Source organism: Oncorhynchus gorbuscha, linkage group LG24 (assembly GCF_021184085.1).
Source record: "Oncorhynchus gorbuscha isolate QuinsamMale2020 ecotype Even-year linkage group LG24, OgorEven_v1.0, whole genome shotgun sequence".
NCBI classification, from domain to species: Eukaryota; Metazoa; Chordata; class Actinopteri; order Salmoniformes; family Salmonidae; genus Oncorhynchus; species Oncorhynchus gorbuscha.
In genome coordinates this window covers 18070191-18086315 of record NC_060196.1, presented here as the reverse complement: position 1 = coordinate 18086315, position 16125 = coordinate 18070191, and the positions used below count along the sequence as shown (strand labels likewise).

The 16125-nt window shown below is 45.2% G+C and overlaps 1 long non-coding RNA gene across 1 annotated transcript in view; it reads left to right on the top strand.

The window, feature by feature from the left end:
• Positions 1–16125, top strand: part of LOC124012040 — a 76777-nt gene that overhangs the window by 41405 nt on the left and 19247 nt on the right. The window contains exon 2 of the long non-coding RNA XR_006834644.1: positions 14676–14920. This is a non-coding gene — a long non-coding RNA (uncharacterized LOC124012040). The remainder of the gene's footprint in view (positions 1–14675; positions 14921–16125) is intronic.

Sequence of the window (16125 nt, the reverse complement as noted above, 5' to 3'; positions counted from 1 at the left end):
GTGACGGTGAAAAAATCAGGATATCGTCAAGGTAGACAAAAACAAAGATGTTCAGCATGTCTCTCAGAACATCATTAACTAATGCCTGAAAAACAGCTGGCGCATTGGCGAGACCAAACGGCAGAACCCGGTACTCAAAATGCCCTAACGGAGTGTTAAACGCCGTTTTCCACTCGTCCCCCTCTCTGATGCGCACGAGATGGTAAGCGTTACGAAGGTCCAACTTAGTAAAGCACCTGGCTCCCTGCAGAATCTCGAAGGCTGATGACATAAGGGGAAGCGGATAACGATTCTTAACCGTTATGTCATTCAGCCCTCGATAATCCACGCAGGGGCGTAGAGTACCGTCCTTTTCTTAACAAAAAAAACCCCGCCCCGGCCGGAGAGGAAGAAGGCACTATGGTACCGGCGTCAAGAGACACAGACAAATAATCCTCGAGAGCCTTACGTTCGGGAGCCGACAGAGAGTATAGTCTACCCCGAGGAGGAGTGGTCCCCGGAAGGAGATCAATACTACAATCATACGACCGGTGAGGAGGAAGGGAGTTGGCTCGGGACCGACTGAAGACCGTGCGCAGATCATGATATTCCTCCGGCACTCCTGTCAAATCGCCAGGTTCCTCCTGAGAAGTGGGGACAGAAGAAATGGGAGGGATGGCAGACATTAAACACTTCACATGACAAGAAACATTCCAGGATAGGATAGAATTACTAGACCAATTAATAGAAGGATTATGACATACTAGCCAGGGATGACCCAAAACAACAGGTGTAAAAGGTGAACGAAAAATCAAAAAAGAAATAGTCTCACTGTGGTTACCAGATACTGTGAGGGTTAAAGGTAGTGTCTCAAATCTGATACTGGGAAGATGACTACCATCTAAGGCGAACATGGGCGTAGGCTTGTCTAACTGTCTGAAAGGAATGTCATGTTTCCGAGCCCATGCTTCGTCCATGAAACAACCCTCAGCCCCAGAGTCTATCAAGGCACTGCATGTAGCACCCGAACCGGTCCAGCGTAGATGGACCGACATAGTAGTACAGGATCTAGATGGAGAGACCTGAGTAGTAGCGCTCACCAGTAGCCCTCCGCTTACTGATGAGCTCTGGCTTTTACTGGACATGAATTGACAAAATGTCCATCAAATCCGCAATAGAGGCACAGGCGGTTGGTGATCCTCCGTTCCCTCTCCTTAGTCGAGATGCGAATACCTCCCAGCTGCATGGGCTCAGTCTCTGAGCCAGAGGAGGGAGATGGTTGCGATGCGGAGCAGGGAAACACCGTTGACGCGAGCTCTCTTCCACGAGCTTGGTGACGAAGATCTACCCGTCGTTCTATGCGGATGGCGAGAGCAATCAAAGAGTCCACACTGGAAGGAACCTCCCGGGAGAGAATCTCATCTTTAACCACTGCGTGGAGTCCCTCCAGAAAACGAGCGAGCAGCGCCGGCTCGTTCCAGTCACTAGAGGCAGCAAGAGTGCGAAACTCTATAGAGTAATCCGTTATGGATCGATAACCTTGGCATAGGGAAGCCAGGGCCCTAGAAGCCTCCCTACCAAAAACTGAACGGTCAAAAACCCGAATCATCCCCTCTTTAAAGTTCTGGTAATTGTTTGAACAATCAGCCCTTGCCTCCCAGATAGCTGTGCCCCACTCTCGAGCCCGGCCAGTAAGGAGTGAAATGACGTAAGCAACCCGAGCTCTCTCTCTAGAGTATGTGTTGGGTTGGAGAGAGAACACAATATCACACTGGGTGAGAAAGGAGCGGCACTCCTTGGGCTGCCCGGAGTAGCAAGGTGGGTTATTAACCCTAGGTTCCGGAGGCTCGGCAGACCAGGAAGTAACAGGTGGCACGAGACGAAGACTCTGGAACTGTCCAGAGAGGTCGGAAACCTGATCGGCCAGGTTCTCCATGGCATGACGAGCAGCAGACAATTCCTGCTCGTGTCTGCCGAGCATGGCTCCTTGGATCTCGACGGCAGTGTTACGAGCGTCTGTAGTCGCTGGGTCCATTCTTTGGTCGGATCCTTCTGTTATGCAGGTGAATGAGGACCCAAAAGCGACTTGGCGAAAACAGAGTCTTTAATCCAGTTTAAGGAAATAGCAATACTCCTAGACAAATCGGAGCGGTAAATAAAGCATAAAAAACAATACCACTCGTAATCACGAGAACTGACTGGAGACTCGATAATAAACTGCAGGTTGCCTCGGGAAGGCACTTGACCGTAGCAGACTCAGACACCTGCTCACCACGCAGCATCTGAGGGAAACACGACACGACAGGGCGATACAAAGACACAGCACAGTGAACAATATACAAGGATCCGACAGGGCAGAAACGGAAAACAAGGGGAGAAATAGGGACTCTAATCAGGGGAAAAGATAGGGAACAGGTGTGGGAAGACTAAATGATTGATTAGGGGAATAGGAACAGCTGGGAGCAGGAACGGAACGATAGAGAGAAGAGAGAGAGAGAGGGAGAGAGAAAAAGGGGAACGAACCTAAAAAGACCAGCAGGGGGAAAACGAACAGAAGGAAAAGCAAAATGACAAGACAATATAAGAAAAAACATGACATTTAACTCTTTATTGTTGAAAATGTACCCCTAAGTAAGCATTTCACTGTAAGTCTACACCTGTTGTCTATGAACCATGTGAAAACTCAAATTTGATTTGAGAAGATAAATCTCCTTCGAATATTGATATTTGGTTGCAGTGACAATCAAGCACAATTCAATATCACTTTTGAAATACAATAAATGGCTTACTAACTTGTCAACAAGTTAATAAATTATATGTTGGATTCACGTTTCCAACTCAACCAAAAATACAAGTAAAAAAATTGGATTAAGCCAGTGGCTCAGCTGGAACTATCCAAGCAGTAGATACATAAAATATTGATATTTCATTGCATTGTCAACCAAACACAATTCAATAATACTTTTGTAATAAAGTAAATAGCGTAAAGTCTTTTTGAGTGGGTGAATCTAGGTTACAATCTCTACAATCTCTCAATCTCATGTATCAACCAAATATTACACAATTATCTATGCTGAAATGTGGTGTGCCCAGTGGGTTGTGTTTGTGAACTCTGGACATGGCTAGCGTCTGGGCTGAAGAATGTATTAAGCTCAGGCTGGTCTAGGAGTTCCGATCTAGGATCAGGTCCCCCTTGTCCACGTAATGTAATTCATTGTAATCCAAATCTAAAACTGATCCGAAATCAGCACTCCTACTTATATACACTTTATGCATACTGACGTCAGGAAGTTAATATCTCACTGACCTCACTAAAAGTCTTTGTTGTCCCATATTTGGATTGTTGTGGCTAGAATGTAGTATAAAGGCTTTCACATAAGACTGTTGGATTGCATCCACATCAATCCACAACATGTAGCATTGTCTTTTTTAGTTTTCATATTAGGGCCGCATCTTCAGGCTAGCTCAACTTTAGATACAGTATGTGTGAGTGAGGAGTGTGAAGCAGCAGCGTGGAGGTGCATTTTCTTTATGCTCTAATGACGCTCCCTGGAATTGGCAGTCTGCTCAGCAAAAATGTGCCCTCAGGGCACTCATACACGCACACACACTAGATGGATAGAAACTGCTTGCCTCTCCAACTACCTTAGCGGGTATAACATAACCCACTGTGCCCTTGGTGTTGGAATTCAACCATCCAACTGAGGTGGACTATTAAGGGAATATGTTGAAGTGTTTTTGGTATATTTAAGTGATAATGCCCGACGGTTGTTTTTTGTTGGATATATTAGCACGGGTGTTGTTAGGCCAGAGGCGAAGTCGAGGGCGGGAAAACTGTGCCAATATATCCAAATTAACACCAGCTTCGAGGGCATTATCACTTTTATACAACGGGTTACCAACATATTCAAATAGTGATCGACATACACTACCGGTCCAAAGTTTTAGAACACCTACTCATTCCAATGTCTTTCTTTTTACTATTTTCTACATTAGAATAATAGTAAAGCCATCAAAACCATGAAATAACACAAATGGAATCATGTAGTAACCAAATAAGTCTTAAACAAATCAAAATATATTTGAGATTTGAGATTCTTCAAATAGCCACCCGTTGCCTTGATGACAGCTTTGCACTCTCTTGGCATTCTCTCAACCAGCTTCATGAGGTAGTCACCTGGAATGCATTTGGTGCAGACACACAAAACAGAAAATAACTACCCACAAAACACAGGTGGGAAAAGGCTACCTAAGTATGGTTCTCAATCAGAGACAACGATAGACAGCTGCCTCTGATTGAGAATCACACCCGGCCAAACACACAGAAATAGAAAACATAAAGAGATATAAAAAGGATCTCTAAGGTCAGGGCGTGACACAACCAGAGTTCAAGTAACAGACACATCTCAACATCAACTGTTCAGAGGAGACTGTGTGAATCAGGCCGAATTGGTCGAATTTCTGCAAAGAAACCATTACTAAAGTACACCAACAATAAGAAGAAACTTGCTTAGGCCAAGAATCACGAACAATGGCCATTTGTGGAAATATGTTAACATTTGTTGGTGAACGGATGATCTCCGCATGTGTATTTACCACCATAAAGCATGGAGGAGGTGTTATGGTGTGGGGGTTCTTTGCTGGTGGCACTCTCTGTGATTTATTTAGAATTCAAGGCACACTTAACCAGCATGGCTACCACAGCATTCTGCAGCGATATGCCATCCCATCTGGTTTGGGCTTAGTGGGACTATCATTTGTTTTTATACAGGACAATGACCCAACACACCTCCAGGCTGTGTAAGGGCTATTTGACCAATAATTAGAGTGATGGAGTGCTGCATCAGATGACCTTGCCTCCACAATCCCCCGACCTCAACCAAATTGAGATGGTTTGGGATGAGTCGGACCACAGAGTGAAGGAAAGCAGCCAACAAGTGCTCAGCATATGTGGGAACTCCTTCAGTTGGAAAATCATTCCAGGTGAAGCTGGTTGAGAGAATGCCAAGAGTGTGCAAAGCTGTCATCAAGGCAAAGGGTGGATACTTTAAAGAATCTCAAATATAAAATATATTTTGATTTGTTTAACACTTTTTTGGTTACTACATGATTCCATATGTGTTATTTCATAGTTTTGAGGTCTTCACTATTATTCTACAACATAGAAAATAGTCAAAAATAAATAAAAAACCTGGAATGAGTAGGTGTTCTAAAACTTTTGACCGGTAATGTAAGTCAATCATTATTTTAATATGTTGGTAACCCATTGTATAAAAGTGATAATGCCCTTGAAGCCGGTGTTTGTTGGATATATTTGTCATGTTTTGTCTTAGATTGTCTTGTCATTATGCTTTCCCTTCTGTTCGTTTCCCCCTGCTGGTCTTATTAGGTTCGTTCCCTTTTTCTATCCCTCTCTCTCCCCCTCCCTCTCTCTCCTCTCTCTATCGTTCCGTTCCTGCTCCCAGCTGTTCCTATTCCCCTAATCATCATTTAGTCTTCCCACACCTGTTCCTTATCTTTTCCCCTGATTAGAGTCCCTATTTCTTCCCTTGTTTTCCGTTCCTGCCCTGTCGGATCCTTATCTATTGTTCACCGTGCTGTGTCTATGTATTGCCCTGTCGTGTCGTGTTTCCCTCAGATGCTGCGTGGTGAGCAGGTGTCTGAGTCTGCTACGTTCAAGTGCCTTCCCGAGGCAACCTGCAGTTCTTGATCAAGTCTCCTGTCTGTTCTCGTCATTACGAGTAGTATTATGCCTTTTGTTTGTAAAGTAACTTTACTGGATTAAATACTCTGTTTTCGCCAAGTCGCTTTTGGGTCCTCATTCACCTGCATAACAATATTGGCACGGTTTGCCTAACAACAGCCGTGCTAACATATCCAACAAACACTGTCTTCTAGGGCATTAACTCTTAAATATACCACGGCTTCAGCTAATCAGCAATCAGGGCTCGAAACATCCAGTTGAATACAGCATTTTGTTCATGCTATTCCACCACATATTGTCAGTATCAGTGAAAGCATAAAGGACATGTCACATAATGCACATAGATAGCAGGGACAGAGGAGTTGAGGGATGGAACGTGTAGGATTCTATCACTCGACTGCAGACAAGGTAAGTTGGGATGCATTTTGAGTGGAACATCGTAATATCTTAATATATCTTAATTATACAATTACTTTGTAACGTCGTAAAATGTAAAGTTAACGTACTGTACTGCAGTGTGGCGAGTAATGTCCATAGGCATTGAAACCTTTTCTAGGTGGGGTGTTTTTAGTGTTTAAAGGTGGGGTGTTTTTCCCTTTTATATATATATATATATATATATATATATATATATATATATATATATATATAAAGACCCAACAACCATGTAATTATCTCACAACAAGGAAAGATGACAGCATAACTTAGAATTCCACCTAGCCCTCTTTACCATGTTTCCATGGCTGTGGTTCAAGGGGCCAACACTAAGAGGCTCGGCCGAGGCCAGCTGGACTAGAGCTTCTCTCACTCAGGGTACATAATAACTCCTCTGAAATATGGTTCGGAATAGAACGTGAAAAAGATAGGTCTATAGCTACACTGCCGTTTGAGTGGAGGAAATACTCGAATCATTTCAACTCCAGCACTTTAACAGTAAATTGTGTCTTCTTATACAAATTGAGAGATGGAATAATATGCAATGTAACACATTATTGTTGTTCATGTTTAGAACGCAATGAATAGGGGGGTCACGTCCTGACCTTAGTTTCTTTTTTCTGTCTCTGTTTAAGTTTGGTCAGGCGTGAGTTGGAATGGGCATTCTATGTTTTGTTCTTGTGTTTATATTTCTATGTGTTTGGCCTGGTATGGTTCCCAATCAGAGGCATTTACATTTTACATTTAAGTCATTTAGCAGACGCTCTTATCCAGAGCGACTTACAAATTGGTGCATTCACCTTATGACATCCAGTGGAACAGTCACTTTACAATAGTGCATCTAAATCTTAAAGGGGGGGGGGGTGAGAGGGATTACTTATCAGCTGTCAATCGTTGTCTCTGATTGAGAACCATACATAGGTAGCCTGTTTTCCCACTTTTGTTTGTGGGTGGTTATTTTCCATTTCAGTGTTTTCACCATAACGGGACTGTTTCGGTTTTCCTCTATTCTCGTGTTCGTTTTGTATTCCGTGTTCAGTTTATTAAAGGTATCATGAACACGTACCACGCTGCGCTTTGGTCTACTCCTTCTTCCACCAATGAAAATGGTTATAATAGCAGAAATAAATATAATAGCACTTGAGGGTGATCCATGCTAATTCTGTCCCTGTGAAATGTGAAAGATGTCTCACAGGGTTCCAATCAAGGTGTAATTAAATCAATCGCAGGGGATCTGATTAATTGGAGAGGGGGGACGATGCATCTTTCTATTCTATCATAACACCCACACCATCATACACACAAGCGAGCACACACACACCTTTAACATCCCCATCCCAACTTGCTGTTCAGAGCTCCTTCTGTGATTAAAAGTTGCATTGAAACTTCTGAACAGCAATTGAAACATTGTCACACAGAAGGGACCAGATGCCCACTGAATTATTTAATGGACAGCGGCTTTGAATAGATACTATTTGTTCCAAAGTCAGGTAGTTATTTAAGTGATGATGCTCAAGAAACAGGTATTTGGAGGATATATTGGCACTGGTGTTGTTAGGCCTGAGACATGCCAATATATCCTCCAAACACCGGCTTCTAGGGCATTATCACTTTTATACAACGATTTACCGACATAGTCAAATAATGATTAACATATTTTCATTTAAAACATTATTCTGATTAATATATTCATACTATTTCATCCTTTCACAAGATAAAGTCCTGACACAAATCTAGGGTTGCTACTACCCAAGCTGGCTAGTCGTTTGTTCTATCGCTTTGGTTGCCAGAGAAGTGACCCAGCCGTTACATATTTTTGTTCTGTATCTATGGAGGCAACCCAGTCATTCGTTCTAAATGTTTCATTGCCATACTGGCTGGCAATGTTCTTATCCCATGCTTGCTAGATAGCCAACTACGGCTAACGAGGCAAACGTTTGCCTGGCATAGGAAATGTGCTCACTCGTCAGGACACTGTTGTTCAGAGGAACTAGCCAATAGCATAGCTTTGTTTTGTTTTACCATTTCTCAATTGAAATGTCTTTGTATATATCCATGAAAATGTATGGACCAAGTCGTTCGATCTAAATGTTCCATTGCCATGATGGTTGTTCTTATCCCATGCTTGCCAGCTAGCCAACTTTAGCTAACAGTCTTGTCAAACAGTGCAGTTATAATAACAGCAAAGTTATTGCATTTACGTTTGTTTAATCTGTTTTATAGTGATTTTCTTTGGATACAACTATGAACTAATTATGTGTGATTTTTGCCTTGTATAAAACATTTGCTCTCTCGCCAGGCCACTGTTCAGAAGAGATAGCAAACTACACATCTAACGCAATGCCTTCAAACCGAAGCTGGAATGACAGCAAACTAGCTGCATTTCGGGTTTTTCTATTGACATTTCTTTGTATATATCCATAAAAATGATGTTGATTCATGATTTCGAATGGCTGAGAAAAGCTGCCAGCTTATCTCTCTGTTCCGACTCCAGATATGTTCATTACCATAAGACATCTGGAGACTGAATTTCAATATTGAAAGGTTATTACAAATCTCCACTGTTGAAAAACAAATGATAACCTAAAAGAAATGGGATGTAATTTCTAGATGCTTTTTACAGTGTGGGTCTGGTTTATAAATTGCCTGGCTGGGCTGATGAGACAGTGGATTGCGCAGTCAGATGGAACAGAGTAAATAGGCCTTTCAACATCATAGATTTAACCGGTGGTAACTTGTGGAATACACACCGCCTGGAATGAGGTTTTAACCAATCAGTATCCAGGATTAGACCCATCCATTGTATAATTGAACATAACAAGGTCTAATCGCCGAATTGCTTTGTAAGCCCTCTCTCCGTCAATCGACATTTCTATAAATCTTTTATACCTACCATCTGCTAATTTCTGTCATGTTTTGTCATTGGTTATCATGTCTTGTCTCTGTGCTTCCCTTCTATTCGTTTCCCTCTGCTGGTCTTATTAGGTTCTTTCCCTCTTTCTATCCCTCTCTTCCCCTCCCTCTCTCCCTCTCTCGCTCTCTCTCTCTCTATCGTTCCGTTCCTGCTCCCAGCTGTTCCTCATTCTCCTAACTACCTCATTTACTCTTTTCACACCTGTCCCCTATTTTGATCTCTGATTAGAGCCCCTATTTGTCCCTCTGTTTTCCGCTTCTGTCCCTGTCGGATCCTTGTATGATGTTCGCTGTTCTGTGTCCTTGTCTCGCCCTGTCGTGTTTTACCTTCTTCAGATGCTGCGTGTGAGCAGGTGTCTAGGTCTGCTATGGTCGGTGCCTTCCCGAAGCAACCTGCAGTCTATGGTCGAGTCTCCAGTCAGTCCTCTCTACTGACGAGTGGATTTCAGTTTTCCTGTTTTGTTTTCACCTTGATATATCCAGGATTATCACTTTTGTCAAATACTGGAATAAAGACTCTATTTTCGTTAAGTCGCTTTTGGGTCCTCATTCACCTGCATAACAGAAGGATCCGACCAAGAATGGACCCAGCGACTACGGATTCTCGCAACACTGCCGTCGAGATCCAGGGAGCAATGCTCGGCAGACACGAGCAGGAATTGTCTGCTGCTCGTCATGCCGTTGAGACCCTGGCCGCTCAGGTTTCCGACCTCTCAGGACAGTTTCAGAGTCTTCGTCTCGTGCCACCAGCTACTTCCTGGTCTTCCGAGTCTCCGGAACCTAGGGTTAATAACCCACCATGTTACTCTGGGCAGCCCACTGAGTGCCGCTCCTTTCTCACCCAGTGTGATATTGTGTTCTCTCTCCAACCCAACACATACTCAAGAGAGAGAGCTCGGATTGCTTACGTCATTTCACTCCTTACTGGTCGGGCTCGAGAGTGGGGCACAGCTATCTGGGAGGCAAGGGCTGAGTGTTCTAACAATTATCTGAACTTTAAAGAGGAGATGATACGGGTTTTTGATCGTTCAGTTTTTGGTAGGGAGGCTTCTAGGGCCCTGGCTTCCCTATGTCAAGGTGATCGATCCATAACGGATTACTCTATAGAGTTTCGTACTCTTGCTGCCTCTAGTGACTGGAACGAGCCGGCGTTGCTCGCTCGTTTTCTGGAGGGACTCCACGCTGAGGTTAAGGATGAGATTCTCTCCCGGGAGGTTCCTTCCAGCGTGGACTCTTTGATTGCACTCGCCATCCGCATAGAACGACGGGTAGATCTTCGTCACCGAGCTCGTGGAAGAGAGCTCGCGTTAACGGTGTTCCCCCTCTCCGCATCGCAACCATCTCCTCCCTCCGGCTCAGAGACTGAGCCCATGCAGCTGGGAGGTATTCGCATCTCAACTAAGGAGAGGGAACGGAGGATCACCAACCGCCTTTGCCTCTATTGCGGTTCTGCTGGACATTTTGTCATTTCATGTCCAGTAAAAGCCAGAGCTCATCAGTAAGCGGAGGGCTACTGGTGAGCGCTACTACTCAGGTCTCTCCATCAAGATCCTGTACTACCTTGTCGGTCCATCTACGCTGGACCGGTTCGGCTGCTTCATGCAGTGCCTTGATAGACTCTGGGGCTGAGGGTTGTTTTATGGACGAAGCATGGGCTCGGAAACATGACATTCCTCTCAGACAGTTAGGGAAGCCCACGCCCATGTTCGCCTTAGATGGTAGTCTTCTCCCCAGTATCAGATGTGAGACACTACCTTTAACCCTCACAGTATCTGGTAACCACAGTGAGACCATTTCCTTTTTGATTTTTCGTTCACCTTTTACACCTGTTGTTTTGGGTCATCCCTGGCTAGTATGTCATAATCCTTCTATTAATTGGTCTAGTAATTCTATCCTATCCTGGAACGTTTCTTGTCATGTGAAGTGTTTAATGTCTGCTATCCCTCCTGTTTGTTCTGTCCCCTCTTCTCAGGAGGAACCTGGTGATTTGACAGGAGTGCCGGAGGAATATCATGATCTGCGCACGGTCTTCAGTCGGTCCAGAGCCAACTCCCTTCCTCCTCACCGGTCGTATGATTGTAGTATTGATCTCCTTCCGGGGACCACTCCCCCTCGGGGTAGACTATACTCTCTGTCGGCTCCCGAATGTAAGGCTCTCGAGGATTATTTGTCTGTTTCTCTCGACGCCGGTACCGTGGTGCCTTCTTCCTCTCCCGCCGGAGCGGGGGTTTTTTTTGTTAAGAAGAAGGATGGTACTCTGCGCCCCTGCGTGGATTATCGAGGGCTGAATGACATAACGGTTAAGAATAGTTATCCGCTTCCCCTTATGTCGTCAGCCTTCGAAATTCTGCAGGGAGCCAGGTTCTTTACTAAGTTGGACCTTCGTAACGCTTACCATCTCGTGCGCATCAGAGAGGGGGACGAGTGGAAAACGGCGTTTAACACTCCGTTAGGGCATTTTGAGTACCGGGTTCTGCCGTTCGGTCTCGCTAATGCTCCAGCTGTTTTTCAGGCATTAGTTAATGATGTACTGAGAGACATGCTGAACATCTTTGTTTTTGTCTACCTTGACGATATCCTGATTTTTTCACCGTCACTCGAGATTCATGTTCAGCACGTTCAACGTGTACTCCAGCGCCCTTTAGAGAATTGTCTCTATGTGAAGGCTGAGAAGTGCGCCTTTCATGTCTCCTCTGTCACATTTCTCGGTTCTGTTATTTCCGCTGAAGGCATTCAGATGGATCCCGCTAAGGTCCAGGCTGTCAGTGATTGGCCCGTTCCAAGGTCACGTGTCGAGTTGCAGCGTTTTCTAGGTTTCGCTAATTTCTATCGGCGTTTCATTCGTAATTTCGGTCAAGTTGCTGCCCCTCTCACAGCTCTTACTTCTGTCAAGACGTGCTTTAAGTGGTCCGGTTCCGCCCAGGGAGCTTTTGATCTCCTCAAGAAGCGTTTTACATCCGCTCCTATCCTTGTTACTCCTGACGTCACTAAACAATTCATTGTTGAGGTTGACGCTTCAGAGGTGGGCGTGGGAGCCATTCTATCCCAGCGCTTCCAGTCTGACAATAAGGTCCATCCTTGCGCTTATTTTTCTCATCGCCTGTCGCCATCGGAACGCAACTATGATGTGGGTAACCGCGAACTGCTCGCCATCCGCTTAGCCCTAGGCTAATGGCGACAGTGGTTGGAGGGGGCGACCGTTCCTTTTGTCGTTTGGACTGACCATAAGAACCTTGAGTACATCCGTTCTGCCAAACGACTTAATGCACGTCAAGCTCGTTGGGCGTTGTTTTTCGCTCGTTTCGAGTTCGTGATTTCTTATCGCCCAGGTAATAAGAACACCAAGCCTGATGCCTTATCCCGTCTCTTTAGTTCTTCTGTTGCTTCTACCGACCCCGAGGGGATTCTTCCTGATGGGCGTGTTGTCGGGTTGACTGTCTGGGGAATTGAGAGACAGGTTAAGCAAGCACTCACTCACATTGCGTCGCCGCGCGCTTGTCCTAGTAACCTTCTTTTCGTTCCTGTTTCTACTCGTCTGGCTGTTCTTCAGTGGGCTCACTCTGCCAAGTTAGCTGGCCACCCCGGCGTTCGGGGTACGCTTGCTTCTATTCGCCAGCGGTTTTGGTGGCCTACTCAGGAGCGTGACACGCGCCGTTTCGTGGCTGCTTGTTTGGACTGCGCGCAGACTAAGTCAGGTAACTCTCCTCCTGCCGGTCGTCTCAGACCGCTTCCCATTCCTTCTCGACCATGGTCTCACATCGCCTTAGACTTCATTACCGGTCTGCCTTCGTCTGCGGGGAAGACTGTGATTCTTATGGTTGTCGATAGGTTCTCTAAGGCGGCACATTTCATTCCCCTCGCTAAGCTTCCTTCCGCTAAGGAGACGGCACAAATCATCATTGAGAATGTGTTCAGAATTCATGGCCTCCCGTTAGACGCCGTTTCAGACAGAGGTCCGCAATTCACGTCACAGTTTTGGAGGGAGTTCTGTCGTTTGATTGGTGCTTCCGTCAGTCTCTCTTCCGGTTTTCATCCCCAGTCTAACGGTCAAGCAGAAAGGGCCAATCAGACGATTGGTCGCATATTACGCAGCCTTTCTTTTAGAAACCCTGCGTCTTGGGCAGAACAGCTCCCCTGGGCAGAATATGCTCACAACTCGCTTCCTTCGTCTGCTACCGGGCTATCTCCGTTTCAGAGTAGTCTGGGGTACCAGCCTCCTCTGTTCTCGTCCCAGCTCTCCGAGTCCAGCGTTCCCTCCGCTCAGGCATTTGTCCAACGTTGTGAGCGCACCTGGAGGAGGGTCAGGTCTGCACTTTGCCGTTACAGGGCGCAGACTGTGAGAGCCGCCAATAAACGTAGGATTAAGAGTCCTAGGTATTGTCGCGGCCAGAGAGTGTGGCTTTCCACTCGTAACCTTCCCCTTACGACAGCTTCTCGCAAGTTGACTCCGCGGTTCATTGGTCCGTTCCGTGTCTCCCAGGTCGTCAATCCTGTCGCTGTGCGACTACTTCTTCCGCGACATCTTCGTCGCGTTCACCCTGTCTTCCATGTCTCCTGTGTCAAGCCCTTTCTTCGCGCCCCCGTTCGTCTTCCCTCCCCCCCCCGTCCTTGTCGAGGGCGCACCTATTTACAAGGTACGGAAGATCATGGACATGCGTTCTCGGGGACGTGGTCACCAGTACTTAGTGGATTGGGAGGGTTACGGTCCTGAGGAGAGGAGTTGGGTTCCATCTCGGGACGTGCTGGACCGTTCGTTGATTGATGATTTCCTCCGTTGCCGCCAGGGTTCCTCCTCGAGTGCGCCAGGAGGCGCTCGGTGAGTGGGGGGGTACTGTCATGTTTTGTCATTGGTTATCATGTCTTGTCTCTGTGCTTCCCTTCTATTCGTTTCCCTCTGCTGGTCTTATTAGGTTCTTTCCCTCTTTCTATCCCTCTCTTCCCCTCCCTCTCTCCCTCTCTCGCTCTCTCTCTCTCTATCGTTCCGTTCCTGCTCCCAGCTGTTCCTCATTCTCCTAACTACCTCATTTACTCTTTTCACACCTGTCCCCTATTTTGCCCTCTGATTAGAGCCCCTATTTCTCCCTCTGTTTTCCGCTTCTGTCCTTGTCGGATCCTTGTATGATGTTCGCTGTTCTGTGTCCTTGTCTCGCCCTGTCGTGTTTTACCTTCTTCAGATGCTGCGTGTGAGCAGGTGTCTAGGTCTGCTACGGTCGGTTCCTTCCCGAAGCAACCTGCAGTCTATGGTCGAGTCTCCAGTCAGTCCTCTCTACTGACGAGTGGATTTCAGTTTTCCTGTTTTGTTTTCACCTTGATATATCCAGGATTATCACTTTTGTCAAATACTGGAATAAAGACTCTATTTTCGTTAAGTCGCTTTTGGGTCCTCATTCACCTGCATAACAATTTCATTGATTCTTTTTCCTTTTAAAAATGTGATGGTGGAAATGCCTATTCAGTCCCTCCAGGATTTCACAGGGATTTTTTGTAACATTTGTGGGCAAAAATACTTGCTTTTGCAACAGCAATTTTTACATTTTGCATGGCTATATGCAATGATTTTGTCAAATTTGTTAAGTTTGTTGATGTGTGGTGATGGGTCAGATTTTATGAGATAATGTTGCAATGATTTCACTTGTTTCTACAGACAGAAGTTGACACATCGATTGTTCAGACGATACAGATGCTTTTGTGAGAAGACCGATCTTCGTCCACCGTCCACCGCAGATGCAGGAAGGCCGACATCGGCGGATCCGGTGGATTGAGACACAGCCCATGCACCTGATATATCTAGCTTAATAAACCGACAGGTTTTTATGGGGATTTAAAAAAAAATCATCTTACTTAGATTGACGCACGGGTGATTAATGCAAGGAGAACAAAGTCATTACAGTAAGTATTTCTTTTTACTCATGTCCCCGATAACAGACACTCAGTGTGGAATGATGTTTCAACTGTAGTGGCTGGTTATGGTTAAGGGTATTTAAGGGTCTTCTGTAAGTTAAACATATGTGTGTGCACGTGTGTGTGTGTGTTTCCTTAACATTTTTAAACACCAGTTGCAATACACATTCATTTTGTTGCGGAAACATAATCGATTTTTGGTCCGCCCCCCCTCAAGTAATAACACAGGGCTTTTTCTCAATGAAGCAATTACGCAAATGACACGTATTAATTCCTACTCCGTCCCCTTATACAGACGTGACGGAACAGCTGCTCCAACAGTTCTCTACAGACGTGATGGAACAGCTGCTCCAACAGTTCTCTATGGATTTTCAATTTCTTCTCTCTTTTGCAATCCACCTCACAGCATGTTGTGGCTTGCACTAAACAGCAATGAATAAATGTAAAAACATGTTTGAATCCAAGAAAATGTACTTTGTAGGAAGGCATGACAGTCCGCTTGCTTTGAATGAAAAGGGAATGCATCCCAAATGGCACCCTGTTGCACTTTATAGTGCACTACTTTTGACAATGGCCATAGCCTATGGCGTCAAGCCATCTGCCCGTTTGATAACGGAAGGGTATACCCTGTTTTTCACCACTGTCGTTCACCTGTGTCACGGCCAATGATGTTGCATGTCAACTGGCGCCTCTGTCCTTTTCCCTGTCATGTATTTCTTCCCACTGTTTCATTAGGTCCCCTATTAGGGAGCCACTCAAATTGATTGGGCTGCAGAGCTCAAGACTATGAATGTGCACCTATGACGTCGTAGACATGACAGGCCTGTCTTGTGTACTTAGTCTTGAGTTCAAGAGGGCACTTAGGTAACTGACCATGTTCAGGAGATGAACCATTTCCTTCTGTGATGGAGTTTTGTCCTGTTAATGCATATACTTTGGTACTTCCTCTATTTTGACGCGATAACACAAGTGGATATGACGTCTGGTCCTAGCAAACTATACACAAAATATCCTCATCACAAAAAAAAATGTGTTTAAACAGTTTGTCGTGTTTAATCTGTTAATGTGATTTTGAGTTTGTTTTAGAATAATTTGACATTTAAAATGTTAAAGTATGTTGAAACCAGAGAAGGTTGAAAACCACCATTTGTATTAACACCATTCTTTTAAATTCTTTGATATTCTGGGGGCGG